The 16,026-nt window shown below is 44.7% G+C and overlaps 1 long non-coding RNA gene across 1 annotated transcript in view; it reads left to right on the top strand.

The window, feature by feature from the left end:
- LOC134966243 (uncharacterized) overlaps nucleotides 1–15,205 on the top strand; it is a 62,889-nt gene extending 47,684 nt beyond the window's left edge. Inside the window, exons 2-10 of the long non-coding RNA XR_010188608.1 lie at nucleotides 82–278; nucleotides 4,806–4,908; nucleotides 4,991–5,093; nucleotides 5,454–5,476; nucleotides 6,207–6,321; nucleotides 11,465–11,837; nucleotides 12,147–12,168; nucleotides 13,365–14,072; nucleotides 15,028–15,205. This is a non-coding gene — a long non-coding RNA (uncharacterized LOC134966243). The remainder of the gene's footprint in view (nucleotides 1–81; nucleotides 279–4,805; nucleotides 4,909–4,990; nucleotides 5,094–5,453; nucleotides 5,477–6,206; nucleotides 6,322–11,464; nucleotides 11,838–12,146; nucleotides 12,169–13,364; nucleotides 14,073–15,027) is intronic.
- Nucleotides 15,206–16,026: the final 821 nt, after the last annotated feature.

Raw genomic sequence — 16,026 nt, 5'->3', positions numbered from 1 at the left:
TTTTTAGTATAAACATAATAAACTTTAAACAAGCTGCCATCCTTGAAAAAGTGCACAAAACACATTGGTTGGCTCCAATAGGGACACCCTCTAAAAGCCAAGCAAGCCAAAGAGCAGCCGCACCATCCGCCGGGACCAAGCTGGGGTGACGTCATCAGCCGGTGACAGCTGCTGCCGGATACGGCAGAAGCCCTTGCATCGGGAAGTGCAGACCATCAGCAAATCTTCCCAGACTGCATACCGGACAGCATATCGGTGCAGACGCAGGGTGAGTTAGGGTAAGATTGCTATGGACTTTATCATCATTGCAGATGACCAACATATCCCTCCACATAACCCAAAAGGAGTGTAAACATTTATTACTAACCATTTTCCTTTACAGGTGCCACAGTTAATTTTCACATATTATAGGGCTCATTTTCTTTTATAATATTGCTATTTTATTGAGCAGTTTACACCAACAAAACAGCGCAGCTATATATACAATTTTTGCATCCTAATTAGATTAATTCTCAGTAAAAGTAAGGGCAGAGTGCCCCTCCAGGGATAGCTTTTGCATTCATCAAGCTTGAATATGGTTCTTCACAAGTAGCTGTAATGTGCTGAGCACTCCTCTTAGATGCTGGGTATTACAGGAATAGTGTTTTGGTTACTGAGTCCTTGCTCATCTTACCTGCTAGCCGCGGCAACTGCATGTTGTTTGTCGCGGCTAGCATGCCTGCGATCATGTGTGTGCACTGACCCATGTCCCGTAGGGTTGCATGGTGCATACGCTCCTGTGAAAGAGTCGCACACAGGTGCAGTTAGTCATTTGCATGTAAGATGACCATGGACACATATGTATGTATATTTGGGTGTTGCTGGTATATGCTGGTGGTTATTGTTGGGACACCTCCATTATAGTTTTGTTTTTTAACTCACCTTTAAAAAAAAAAAAGACATGAAACTAAATAAATGTCCGGTGCTGTATGGCTCATTTTAAGATGTTAAACCTGGAGAGAAAAGGGAGGTCAAAGTACTGAAATGAATTTCAGCCCAACATTAAACGCTAGTAAATTCTGAACCGAGAGAAGAGACATGGGGGGTAATTCCAAGTTGATCGCAGCAGGAATTCTGTTAGCAACTGGGCAAAACCATGTGCACTGCAGGTGTGGCACATATAACATGTGCAGAGAGAGTTAGATTTGGGTGGGTTATTTTATTTCTGTGCAGGGTAATACTGGCTGCTGTATTTTTACACTGCAAATTAGATAGCAGATTGAACTCACCACACCCAAATCTAACTCTCTCTGCACATGTTATATCTGCCTCCCCTGCAGTGCACATGGGCCCTCATTCCGAGTTGTTCGCAGAGATTCATTGCATCGCAAACGGCAAGAAATCAACTAACTGCGCATGCGCAAAAGCGTAAATACGCATGCGCGAGCACAGCGATACGACACTTGTGCAGAAATACTAAAAAGAAAACCTCACGTTACTCAGAAACTAAAACGGGGAGTGGCGGAGGCGTGGCAGAGGCGAGACTTCGCAATGGTCCGACATGGGCGTGAAAGTGGGCGTACAGTGTGGGAGTATGCAACTAGCAATAGGCGTGTTTTTCGCAAAAAAACATTGTCGCTGTTAAACCTAACATAGGAATCCGTTGCAATCTTCACGCAGCAGCCGAGTAGGTCTGCAGTTACTCTGCATTTGCAAAGTAGTGTTACAAGTGTGTATGCACTAATTAGCAGTTAATTGGAGAGCACATTCATCTGTTGGCCAATTACTTGTTAAATACTGCTCAGATGAAAGTCAGCAAACAGCAATTGTCTGAACCCACATTACATGTTTATTCTAATCACATATAAATCTGTCACACTGCCAAATAAGGTTGTTATTTGTGTTCAAGTTTGTGTGTAAACTTTTTTGTAAAGGGCAGGTTTTAATGTGTGTAAGACTACCAAATGCAAACAAGTGAAATTAACCAAAATGTAATTAAAAAGCTGCAACATTTAACCTAAATAAACTGTGCCGTTTATATATTCTAAATTTCCAGACCAACATAATGCAGCATACACTTAATTTTGTGCATAAATGATACTTTAATCTTTGTTTTTAATATCTGTCAATGTTTTAAATGATGTCCTGTTGCCCATAGAAAATAAAAAAAAGAGTTGTGTCATTTTAATTAATATGGACATTAAAGTGTGGTGCAAGGCATACCTGTAGGATTTTTAAAGATGCAATTGTTTTTAAAATTTGCAGATTGTTCCCTTGTTCCCCAAGTGTCTATATGCTTACCTAATCTTTCTGGAACTAAGATTTACCTAATGCATTACCTTGAATAAAGTACACCAATGTTTTTTGGTATTATTTTTTTATTACTGTAGTAATATATTTTGTGATCAAAACAACATGGCTACAGGTGAGTATCACAGGCAGAGATGGACCAAGCAGCAAGCAGATGCCACTGACACAAATGATATAGCAGAACTCAGTACTGGGAAAAAATCCAGCTTCTGACCAAATGATAATTTGATGTCCAAAAAATAATATTAAACACCCTGCCAGACAAATATATTGGGCCAACTGAGAAAGAATTAGGATCCACCACACAAACACATCAATACATAGCACACTAGTAAGAGGAAGATGGCTCTGGTGTTTCAGAAAAAAAGCTCACAGGCTACAATACCTCCAAACATTATTAATACATTTCACTAAGAGGGAGTTAGCCATTCTGGCCACACAAGGCAACTCCAAAATAACATAGAGACAACATGAAAAACATGGGTGCTGCCCATCTGGAGAGACATCACTTTCTTTTTTTTCTCCCCGCCTGAGGATGTTCTTCTTGGCTTGGTCTGCGGAGCGACCTTCGTGGGCCCTGCCCAGTGGGCAGTTCTTCCTGGGCAGGGGAGGGAGCCGATGTGGGTGGCTCTCTGCCACTGTGGGCAAGGGAGACAGCGATGGCCTGGAGCCCTTGCAAGATGTTAGTTGCAAGGCTTTGGAATGAGGAGGCAAGTTGTTCTTGTCCCTGCCTGATCTCTGCCAGACCTTGGCAGAGTTGAGCAACACCTTGCTCAACACTGGTTCGGTGCTCAGTGAGCCGGACAGCTATCTGGCTTACCTCCCGGATGACCCCGTCTTGAAAAGCATTTAGGCTCTCACCATACCTAGCTATTTCAAGCAGGATCTCCGGGATAGCAGAGGGTTGGGTGGGGGGGCCAGTTGGAACCTGCAGAGGTGGGATTTGTCGGCCCACACTGCCAGACCCACTAGGTCCCTCCACCTCAGCCACATAACCCTCCTGTGACTCAAACTGCTCACCCCCCTGTGCTGTGTTATGTGGCAAGCAAATAGAAGAATGTGTGGGAAAAGAGTACAATAAAGAATTATTTATTGTTTTTGTAATACAGTTTAAATACCAGACAAATAAGTGTGTAAACTTACCTGGCAAGTCATGTTCCGCTAGGATCTCAGGCAGGTCCGTCTCCATATGAGACACCCCTTGGCCCTCCTCATAACTCACACAGTCCATCGCCATCTCCTCCAAGTCTGTAAACTCCACAGCGACAGCTAGTCCTCCACCTGTAGCCCTTGAGGCATTCCACTCCGCAGACCTCTTGCCCTTCAGGCGGGATTTGAAGTCGGCCCAACTACATATGTTTGGTAAAATAGGGGCAAGGTAGAGTATTATTATTTAAGGTAATAAATATATAGGACACATGTTCTGCTTTTGTTTGCTATACACAACATCACATGTAACTACATTTTTAAGACTACTTAGCACAGAGAATGGACTGCCAAGATGCACTTACCGTCGTCTAACTTCCTGTGATGTTCTGACGATAGAGCCGACTTCATTCACAGAATGTGTGATGTCCCTCCAGATGCGATCTTTCGTAGCAGCACCCATGTTTTTCGGTCCTCTATGTATTTTGGACATGGCCTGCGTGACCAAAACACGCAACTCCCTCTTAGTGAATGCTGGCAATCTTTTTTTTCGTCTGGAGGTAGTCTGTGAGCTTTGCTCCTGTTGCTCCTCACCATCTTCCTCGTCACTAGCAGCTTCTGTATGTTGTGCTTGTGTGGCTAATGATGATTCTCCCTCAGTTTGCCCAGTATGTGTGTCTGCCAGGGTATCCCCACTTAATTGTTGGGGCTCAGAAGCTGGAATTTCCTGAGTACTGGGTCCTGCCTCTTCCGAATCCGCAGAGGCGGATTCCAGCATTCGTCTCTGGCATTCTAAGCGTTTTTTTGCCAATGCTATCTGCTGCTGCGTAATGCGGTCCATCTCTGCTGCGAAATCCTCACGAGTAGCCATGTTGGAGAGGACGTCTGTACGCCCAGGTGTGTGGTTATTTATACCTACGTGCGCCGCGTTAATTCACACAGGTGTACAGTATGCTAATAGTGTTACTGATTGTAATGCTTATTTAAGGGCCTGGTTTGCACGCTGTGAGTGTGTGTGTGATGAAAGGAGTTGGTGTTTGGTGTGAGAAGGTGGTCTTTTGTACTTTGCAGAGTGAGTAATTTTAGCATTGTCAAGCATACAGTTTTCCGTTTATTAGCTTATAGCATGTACAGTGTAGTGCGTTTGTTTAGCGAAGTTTCGTTTGTGAGTATTCTTGCATTCTTTTTTTTTTTAGGCAAGTATGTTTGTTGGTGCAATGCAGGTGTGTTTCAGTATTTGGTAGGATATCTGTTTCTAATTGTTTTTTTTTTAATTATTTTGTATTGTTTTTTGGCTAACCTGTACTTTAGTGTTTATGTTATATTTTTTTGTTATTGTTGCTCTTAGCCTCCTTGTGTGTCTCTTGTAGGTATTTCTTTTTGGAGACTTGATCCGATTTTCTTTTGTTGGCAAATTAGCCTGATTTATTTGGCCCTGCCTAAGAAGAAATTCTCTTCTGTATTATTGAGCAGGTAAGTACCCTAGGCCTGTGTTTGTGTCTCTTTGTGGTAATTGTCTATATGTGCTCTTAGCCTCCTTGTGTGTCTCTTGTAGGTATTTCTTTTTGGAGACTTGATCCGATTTTCTTTTGTTGGCAAATTAGCCTGATTTATCTGGCCCTGCCTAAGAAGAAATTCTCTTCTGTATTATTGAGCAGGTAAGTACCCTAGGTCTGTGTGTTGTGGAGTATGTGTGTGTTCAAAGTGATTTTATTATGTTTGTAATCACAATTTGTTTTTGTTTTGTTTTTTTGATTTTGGCTCAAAGTAGGGCTGTTCTTGCCTGTAATAGCTACTAAAGGGATCCATTTTGTCTAGAATGTTGTTTACACTTTTAACATATTTTTCATTATTTATACTTTGTTGTTTGAATATATATTGTGGTTCTTATTATATGTGTATGTTTGGCTTGTTTACAAATTGAGAATTTGTTTGGTTAACCTATGTTTGAAACAAAAATCTAATTTGTGCTTTCACTTTTGTTTCAAAATTTATACTTGGTCCGTAATTGATTCCAGAAGAAATGTCGTATGCTCCTGCAGTAAGTTAACACCCAGACACTTTTACTTTGATTATGGATGTCAATGTGTGTTTTTAAATTGTCTTATTCTCAATAGTCTTACCTTTATTTTAAGTTGGTGATGTCGGTATTTGTGGCTGCTGAAGCCCTCCCACCCCAAACCACGGAAGCACTCCCACCCCAACCGCCAGGCTGCCAACCGCAACCGGCTCCTCATCAACCAAGGCAACGGAGGCGTGCTAGGCCACCAATTTTCCGCACCTGTGTCCTCCTTTTTGGGGTGCCAGATGATGTGGTTTTGCGAAGATACAGGCTGCCACCTCATCTAATCCTAGACACTCTCTCCATAATAGAGAGTGATCTGGAGTCTTCAATTCGGTATCCTACAGCAATACCACCATTGACACAATTCCTTGCTGTGTTACATTTTGTTGCCACTGGTTCATTCCAACATGTTGTGGGAGACCTGGTTGGCATGTCGCAGGGCCAGTTCAGTAAGGTCCTGCTGCGTGTCAGCCAGGCTTTCATAAAGCGTGTGAAGCAATTTATTGCTATGCCTTTGGATGATGGGGCCCTAGATGTGGTGAAGCGGCAATTTGAGGAAGGTGGTAGTCGCTTCCCACATGTTATTGGGGTTGTGGATGGCACACATGTAGCTATTGTGCCACCAAGACATAATGAAGAAATTTATAGAAACAGGAAACTGTTCCATTCTCTGAATGTAATGGTTGTTTGTGGGCCATCCCTCCAGATCCTTTCCCTGAATGCCAAGTTTCCAGGAAACTAACATGATGCCTATGTCATTAGACAATCAGGGATATGGCAGAGATTAAGATCAAGTCAACGACAAGACATGTGGTTATTGGGTGAGTTTTTTAAAATATTTTGTCTGACGTCCTAGTGGATGCTGGGAACTCCGTAAGGACCATGGGGAATAGCGGCTCCGCAGGAGACTGGGCACAAAAGTAAAAGCTTTAGGACTACCTGGTGTGCACTGGCTCCTCCCCCTATGACCCTCCTCCAAGCCTCAGTTAGATTTTTGTGCCCGGCCGAGAAGGGTGCACACTAGGGGCTCTCCTGAGCTTCTTAGTGAAAGTTTAAGTTTAGGTTTTTTATTTTCAGTGAGACCTGCTGGCAACAGGCTCACTGCATCGAGGGACTAAGGGGAGAAGAAGCGAACTCACCTGAGTGCAGAGTGGATTGGGCTTCTTAGGCTACTGGACACCATTAGCTCCAGAGGGACCAAACACAGGCCCAGCCTCGGAGCTCGGTCCCAGAGCCGCGCCGCCGGCCCCCTTACAGAGCCAGAAGCAAGAAGAGGTCCGGAAAAATCGGCGGCAGAAGACATCAGTCTTCAACAAGGTAGCGCACAGCACTGCAGCTGTGCGCCATTGTTACTCAGGCACACTTCACACTCCGGTCACTGAGGGTGCAGGGCGCTAGGGGGGGGCGCCCTGAGCAGCAATGTAAAACACCTTGGCTGGCATAAATACACCACATATAACCCCTAGGGCTATATGGATGTATTTTAACCCCTGCCAGAACTCACCAAAAAGCGGGAGAAAAGGCCGCCATTTTCCATCACAGCCCCGCTGGAAGGACGTCTCCCTGACTCTCCCCTGCAGTCCTGCACTACAGAAAAGGGTAAAAAAGAGAGGGGGGGCACTAATTTGGCGCAGTTTTGATACTAACAGCAGCTATAAAGGGAAAAGCACATTTTATAGTGGTATGCCTGTATATATATAGCGCTCTGGTGTGTGCTGGCATACTCTCCCTCTGTCTCCCCAAAGGGCTAGTGGGGTCCTGTCCTCTATCAGAGCATTCCCTGTGTGTGTGCGGTGTGTCGGTACGATTGTGTCGACATGTTTGAGGAGGAAAATGAGATGGAGGCGGAGCAATTGCCTATTATACAGTTGTCACCCCCTAGGGAGTCGACACCTGAGTGGATGAGCTTATGGAAGGAATTGCGTGACAGTGTCAGCTCTTTACGACAGACAGTTGACGACATGAGACAGCCGGCTACTCAGCTTGTGCCTGTCCAGGGGTCTCAAACGCCATCAGGGGCTTTAAAACGCCCGTTACCTCAAATGGCAGACACAGACACGGATACTGACTCCAGTGTCGATGATGAGGAGACATACGTGACTTCCACTAGGGCCACACGTTACATGATTGAAGCAATGAAAAATGTATTGCATATCTCTGATAATACAAGTACCACTAAAAAGGGTATTATGTTTGGTGAGAAAAAACTGCCTGTAGTTTTTCCTGTATCCGAGGAATTAAATGAAGTGTGTGATGAGGCGTGGGTTTCCCCCGATAAAAAACTGATAATTCCTAAAAGGTTATTGGCATCGTACCCTTTCCCGCCAGAGGATAGGGCACGTTGGGAAACACCCCCTAGTGTGGATAAAGCGCTCACACGCTTGTCTAAACAGGTAGCACTACCCTCTCCTGATACAGCCGCCCTAAAGGAACCTGCCGATAGAAAGCTGGAGAATATCCTAAAATGTATATACTCTCACACGGGTGTTATACTGCGACCAGCAATCGCCTCAGCCTGGATGTGCAGTGCGGGCCTGGCGTGGTCGGATTCCCTGACTGAAAATATTGATACCCTAGATAGGGACAGTATATTACTGACTATAGAGCATTTGAAGGATGCATTTCTATATATGCGTGATGCACAGAGGGATATTTGCCGACTGGCATCAAGAGTTAGCGCGCTGTCCATTTCTGCAAGAAGAGGTTTATGGACGCGGCAGTGGTCAGGCGATGCAGATTCTAAAAGGCACATGGAAGTATTGCCTTATAAGGGGGAGGAGTTATTTGAGGTAGGTCTATCAGACCTGGTAGCCACGGCAACTGCTGGAAAATCCAGTACCCCTCCTACAACAGGGAAAGGGGTACTATTCCACACTATTTGTGGTACCGAAGCCGGACGGCTCGGTGAGACCAATTTTAAACCTAAAATCCTTGAACACTTACATACAAAGGTTCAAATTCAAGATGGAGTCACTCAGAGCAGTGATTGCAAACCTGGAAGAAGGGGACTATATGGTGTCTCTGGACATCAAAGATGCTTACCTACATGTCCCAATTTACCCTTCTCACCAAGGGTACCTCAGGTTTGTGGTACAGAACTGTCACTATCAGTTTCAGACGCTGCCGTTTGGATTGTCCACGGCACCCAGGGTCTTTACCAAGGTAATGGCCGAAATGATGATACTCCTTCGAAGGAAGGGAGTTTTAGTTATCCCTTACTTGGACGATCTCCTGATAAGGGCAAGATCCAGGGAACAGTTGGAAGTCGGGGTAGCACTATCTCAGGTAGTGCTGCGCCAGCACGGTTGGATTCTCAATATTCCAAAATCACAGCTGATCCCGACGACACTTCTATTCCTAGGGATGGTCCTGGACACAGTCCAGAAAAAGGTGTTTCTCCCGGAGGAGAAAGCCAGGGAGTTATCCGAACTAGTCAGAAATCTCCTAAAACCAGGCCAAGTCTCAGTGCATCAATGCACAAGGGTCCTGGGAAAGATGGTGGCTTCTTACGAAGCAATCCCATTTGGCAGATTCCACGCAAGAACCTTCCAGTGGGATCTGCTAGACAAATGGCCTGGGTCGCATCTTCAGATGCATCAGCGGATAATCTTGTCACCAAGGACAAGGGTGTCTCTCCTGTGGTGGTTGCAGAGTGCTCATCTTCTAGAGGGCCGCAGATTCGGCATTCAGGACTGGGTCCTGGTGACCAAGGATGCCAGCCTGAGAGGCTGGGGAGCAGTCACACAGGGAAGAAATTTCCAGGGCTTGTGGTCAAGCCTGGAGACATTACTTCACATAAATATCCTGGAGCTAAGGGCCATCTACAATGCTCTAAGCCTAGCAAGACCTCTGCTTCAAGGTCAGCCGGTGCTGATCAAGTCAGACAACATCACGGCAGTCGCCCACGTAAACAGACAGGGCGGCACGAAAAGCAGGAGGGCAATGACAGAAGTTGCATGGATTCTCCGCTGGGCGGAAAATCATGTGATAGCACTGTCAGCAGTGTTCATTCCGGGAGTGGACAACTGGGAAGCAGACTTCCTCAGCAGACACGACCTACACCCGGGGGAGTGGGGACTTCACCCAGAAGTCTTCCACATGATTGTGAACCGTTGGGAAAAACCAAAGGTGGACATGATGGCGTCCCGCCTCAACAAAAAACTAGACAGGTATTGCGCCAGGTCAAGGGACCCTCAGGCAATAGCTGTGGACGCTCTGGTAACACCGTGGGTGTACCAGTCAGTGTATGTGTTCCCTCCTCTGCCTCTCATACCCAAGGTACTGAGAATCATAAGAAGGAGAGGAGTAAGGACTATACTCGTGGCTCCGGATTGGCCAAGAAGGACTTGGTACCCGGAACTTCAAGAGATGCTCACAGAGGACCCGTGGCCTCTACCTCTAAGAAAGGACCTGCTCCAGCAGGGACCCTGTCTGTCCAAGACTTACCGCGGCTGCGTTTGACGGCATGGCGGTTGAACGCCGGATCGTGAAGGAAAAAGGCATTCCGGATGAAGTCATCCCTACCCTGATCAAAGCCAGGAAGGATGAAACCATACAGCATTATCACCGTATTTGGCGTAAATATGTTGCGTGGTGCGAGGCCAGGAAGGCCCCTACAGAGGAATTTCAACTGGGTCGTTTCCTGCATTTCCTGCAAACAGGACTGTCTATGGGCCTAAAATTAGGGTCCATTAAAGTTCAAATTTCGGCCCTGTCGATTTTCTTCCAAAAAGAACTGGCTTCAGTTCCTGAAGTTCAGACGTTTGTCAAGGGGGTACTGCATATACAGCCTCCTTTTGTGCCTCCAGTGGCACCTTGGGATCTCAATGTAGTTTTGGGGTTCCTAAAATCACATTGGTTTGAACCACTCCCCACTGTGGACTTAAAATATCTCACTTGGAAAGTGGTAATGCTGTTAGCCCTGGCTTCAGCCAGGCGTGTCTCAGAATTGGCGGCTTTATCCTATAAAAGCCCTTACCTAATTTTTCATACGGACAGGGCAGAATTGAGGACTCGTCCTCAATTTCTCCCTAAGGTGGTTTCAGCGTTTCACTTGAACCAGCCTATTGTGGTACCTGCGGCTACTAGGGACTTGGAGGACTCCAAGTTGCTGGACGTAGTCAGGGCCCTGAAAATATATGTTTCCAGGACGGCTGGAGTCAGGAAATCTGACTCGCTGTTTATCCTGTATGCACCCAACAAGCTGGGTGCTCCTGCTTCTAAGCAAACTATTGCTCGTTGGATTTGTAGTACAATTCAGCTTGCACATTCTGTGGCAGGCCTGCCACAGCCAAAATCTGTAAAAGCCCATTCCACAAGGAAGGTGGGCTCATCTTGGGCGGCTGCCCGAGGGGTCTCGGCTTTACAACTTTGCCGAGCAGCTACTTGGTCAGGGGCAAACACGTTTGCTAAATTCTACAAATTTGATACCCTGGCTGAGGAGGACCTTGAGTTCTCTCATTCGGTGCTGCAGAGTCATCCGCACTCTCCCGCCCGTTTGGGAGCTCATCCCAAGTGCGGATTGTCTGCAATACTTGTACATAGTTATTGTTACAAAAATTGGGTTATTGTTGTTGTGAGCCATCTTTTCAGAGGCTCCTCTGTTATCATGCTGTTAACTGGGTTCAGATCACAGGTTGTACGGTGTGATTGGTGTGGCTGGTATGAGTCTTACCCGGGATTCAAAATCCTTCCTTATTGTGTACGCTCGTCCGGGCACAGTATCCTAACTGAGGCTTGGAGGAGGGTCATAGGGGGAGGAGCCAGTGCACACCAGGTAGTCCTAAAGCTTTTACTTTTGTGCCCAGTCTCCTGCGGAGCCGCTATTCCCCATGGTCCTTATGGAGTTCCCAGCATCCACTACGGACTATGAGAAATAGAATTATCGGTAAGTAAATTCTTATTTTAATGCAATATTTTTAAAATTAAAGAATATTCTCATTCTAATTTGATCTCATCAAACAGGAGACCGTGGATATCCTTGCACCCCCTGGCTCATGACTCCTTACCGTAAGCCCAGGCCAGGACCACAGACGGCATTTAACTCCGCGCTTACTGCCACTAGACAGCTGGTGGAGCGCACAATTGGGGTCCTTAAAGGACGTTTTCGTGTGCTCCACCGCACTGGTGGCGACATCATGTATTCGCCGGAGATGGCAAGTAAAATAGTGGTCCTGTGCGCTATACTCCATAACATCGCGGTAAGGAGTCGCGTTGAGCTTCCTCACACAGAGGAATTGCCAGATGAGGAGCCAGGGGTTGGCCGGAGATTCGGTGGGTAGAGTGTTTCCCGGAGGGGAAGTGAAGTAAGGGCAAGCATTGTGCAAGAATATTTCAGGTATAGTGTATTTTGATCAACTTTTAGAAATTACTAAAAAACACTGTCTGCTTATGCTCATTTTGCTCTGATGTCATTTAGGTAGCTATTGTAAGGTCATTGTGTAATTTTTAGGGTGTGTGTGAATATATTAATATGTGTTTTTGTAAAAAAACAAACATGTTAAGCTTACAATGTTATTTTTTTAAATTTAATCATGTGACGTTGCTAAATAGTGTCCTTTTTATTATTTTGTTTTCTAATCCTGTCTTATTTTTAATTAACCAACAACATATGTTACTAAATGTTGGACACTTTGTGACTGTGCAGCTGATTTATCACACAAAATGTGGTGAGTACACAGATTTATGTGTTAATTTAATCCAAAGTGTGTGTGTGTGTGTGTGTGTGTGTGTGTGTGTGTGTGTGTGTGTGTGTGTGTGTGTGTGTGTTGGGGTTTTGTGAGAATAGTTTCGATTTTTATCATGCTCTTCCGCGACTGCGTATTTCCGCTCTAGCGAACTAACCACTCTGCTCTTCACAGCATTGCAGACATCAATAAAGTTTATTGTAATGACAGCATAGATTTTAGACCAATCACATGCTAACACACACTATAAATATATGCCCAAATAAGGAAAACGCCATTGCCATGATGCGTGCAGCACCCTTCACCCGGCGGGAGCTCCGCGTGCTGGTGGCTGTGATGGACCGACGCGTAGGCCGCGTAGGGCGATTTGTCCCAAATAGGGTAAAACGCGAGGGCTACGCGGAGGTCCGCCGCCTGTTAAGGAGCCGCAGCCGCAGGACGATCATCCAATTGGAGAGGCGCTGGAGCGACCTGCGGAGGCGCACGCCAGACCTGTTGGCGGAGCTACGCCAACAGATCCGGACCCTACGTGTCCGCAGTAAGTTACATTTCGTGCCATGACGGGTTTTACGCATAACCTTTGCATACTTTCATTAAGTGTGAGTGCAAAAATTTGCACACCTACAATTAGCATGAGTGTGTGTAGGTAGGATAAGCAGTGATGCATACCTCCCAACATGACCTTTTGCAGGAGGAACAGAATACTCTGCTTAGGGATTTGTCACTTAATTTTTATTATCAAGTTTTCTCTGCACAAGTGATGGCAATCATACATTAAGAGTGAAGTGACGGAGCAGAACATTCTGTCCCTCCTGGAGAGACTCATGTTGGGAGGTATGGTACTGACTGTATATTGTTGTGCATAATTACTACACAGGCAGAAAACTGAACAAAATAACCTGCTCAGTGGTTTTTTGTTATAAAAAAATGTGGGTGTTTTTTTGAACTGGGGATGTTGTTTAGAATTAAAAATGTGAATCTAGTTATTATTGGATAGAAGGTATTTAATAAAGTTTAGTTAGAATAGGATTGTTTGATAAGGACAACATCACCATAACATATATTTTACTAACTTAGTAATGTTACCCCTGTCTCTTTTACATGGTACAGAGTAATAGGAATATGCTGTGCTTCAAAATGAATATGTTTTTAAATAAATTTAACATATGTCATTATAGGGCGAGCACAACGGCAAGGTGCTGGTGCTGGGAGGCAACCCCAGCAACATTCTCTATCCCCATCCCCTTCACGATCACCCTCCCCCTCTCCTGCCCAATCCCCCTCTCCGGACCAATCCCCCTCTCCAGCCCACACCCCCTCTCCTGCCCAATCCCCCTCTCCTGCCCAAGCCCACTCTCTTTCCCAGTCCCCCTCACCAGCCCACGCACACTCTCTTTCACAATCCCCCTCTCCACGCCACACCCCCTCTCCTGCCCAAGCACCCTCTCCTGCCCAATCCCCCTCTCCTGCCCAATCCCCCTCTCCAGCCACCTCAGCCTCTCCTGCCCAATCCCCCTCTCCAGCCACCTCAGCCTCTCCTGCCCAATCCCCCTCTCCAGCCCAATCCCACTCTTTGGCTAAATTCCCCTCTCTGACCCCCTCACCCTCTGTGTCCCAACAAAACACACCCCCACCCTATCATTCCCAAACCCACTCTGAAACTACCTCCCCCTTCCATCCTGTCACACAATTTGACCCTCCTTCCCCCATCCTGCCTCCTTCCCCCATCCAGCACCCATCCCCCATCCAGCCAACCTCACCCCTCCAGCCTCCATCCCCCAGCCAGCACCTATCCCCCATCCAGCCTCCATCACCCAGCCAGCCAACATCTGATACTGAATGGGCAGCAGAGGCACTAGAGGGAGGTGGACAAGTGGCAGAGGAAAGTAAGTTCGGACACATTCCTTCTTTTAAATTAAGAAATATACAACAAACAATCATAAAAAAAAATTGTTGTACAGTGGCCAATCTTTTGTCTAGGTTAAATGCTTGTCTTCTTCATCATGGTATGGATGATGCATTCACATTTGTGTGTGGGACATTATATGTACAGTGTCTACATCTGGTTGATAATCACTATGTCGACAGGTTTGCATGCACAGCACGGTTTGGATATGAAACATTATATGCAACACATTTAGACCAGAGTGTTAATTTTTGTGTGTTTTAACTTTAACAATTGAGCTTGGGTGTTGCAATATTTTCAGTCTAAAGTCGCAGGAGTCACTTTGTTATCCAGCATAACGACACAATGATTTGTGTTGTGAAAGTTACAATCACAAAATGCAAATTGGAAATTTAAAAACCAGTTTGACCTTATTTATTTTGTAAGGCAGACTTTCAGGGAGTGTGGGCATGCTAGGATATGTTGTCCTTCTGAAGATGTTGATATGCATTGTGATGATGCAGGTCAAAACTGCACAAAAAACAAGTCTGCTTCACTACAGATGTGAATGAAGACCAGCATGGGGTTACATGTACTAATTTGGGGGTGTGATTCAAGATTGGATGTTTACCATAGCAACCAAAACAAAACAAAGTTACAGTTATTTCCCACCTTCTAGAAGAGAAGTCGAATGTGATTGGTTGCTATGGACAACATCACAACCGAAATATAACTCCCATCTTAGTAAATGTACATCATGGTGTGGTAGACTTTTACACATTTTAATTTTGCTATGACAAACATTGCTGAGTATGCTTGTGTGTTGGTATGCTACTGTTTTGTCTTTTATACATCCATGATGTATATCATTTTATATGAAAGTGTGCTTTGTGGAATTGTGAAGTAATAGGTAATGTGAGTTATGTTTTAAATTGCATTTTTACTCTGCATTTCAGATGTTGCCGTTGGAGATCCCACAAGACTGGCAGTCATCGTTGACCGCATGAAGGCACATTTGGAGGCCATGTTGTGCGAAGTAGAAGTTTTGAAAAAATTAATTTAACAAAAATGTGATTAAAAAGATAATTTTACTTTTGACAAAAAAAACAATATGTTTAAAAAATAAAAATTTAATTTACTCCATTATGCGCTTGTGATGTTTTTAATGTTAAAAAATTAAATCATATTGCGATGCAAAAATTGGTTACCTAACAACAACAAAAAAAAAAAATTGCTTAAAAACTTAGTCTTATTTATTACATACAAATTAGGTTAGTTAGTAGGTTATATTTTTTATACAAAATGTAAACACATACATTCACACACTAAACAACCACACAAAATTATGCTATTTACATTTATGTCAGGCACAGTTTACACATCTCTTGCACTTGTTTAAAAAAAAACATGGTAATGTCCAATTAGGCCTACAAAGTGTTCTTGAGGTATTCTTTGCAGACTTAATTGGTCATGCACACAATCAATCAGTACACTAATTGGTTTTTAAATTGAGGGACGCTTGTTGAGTTTGAATTGCAAGGTGTCATCTTAATTAGTGGAAAAAAACCATTGCTGTGCGTTTGTTTGCTAAAGCCTTAGCACATTTAAGAGGAATGTGTAAATCTAAGATGACATCGTATTTTTGCGAAGAAGTTTGTGCGTATACGTTGGATTCGCATTACTGCGTTGTAATTTGGCATACGCCTACCTTGTGTAGTACTGCGTACGAAATAGCAAATTTACGTTGGGGGCGGATATTCGCAATTTTACAACATTATCGCAACTTTGCGAATATGTTGTGCGAACGAAAAACATAGCGAACAACTCGGAATGACCCCCATGGTTTTGCCCAGTTGCTAACAGAATTTCTGCTGCGATCAACTCAGAATTACCCCCATGGAGCAGAGTGGAAACTAGTTGTTTTCACATTAGTCAGATAGCTAATTAACAGTTTG

The sequence above is a fragment of the Pseudophryne corroboree genome, chromosome 10 (genome assembly GCF_028390025.1).
Source record: "Pseudophryne corroboree isolate aPseCor3 chromosome 10, aPseCor3.hap2, whole genome shotgun sequence".
Lineage (NCBI taxonomy): Eukaryota > Metazoa > Chordata > Amphibia > Anura > Myobatrachidae > Pseudophryne > Pseudophryne corroboree.
The sequence above is the reverse complement of the archived record's forward strand: the minus strand, read 5'-3'. Positions and strand labels throughout refer to the sequence as shown.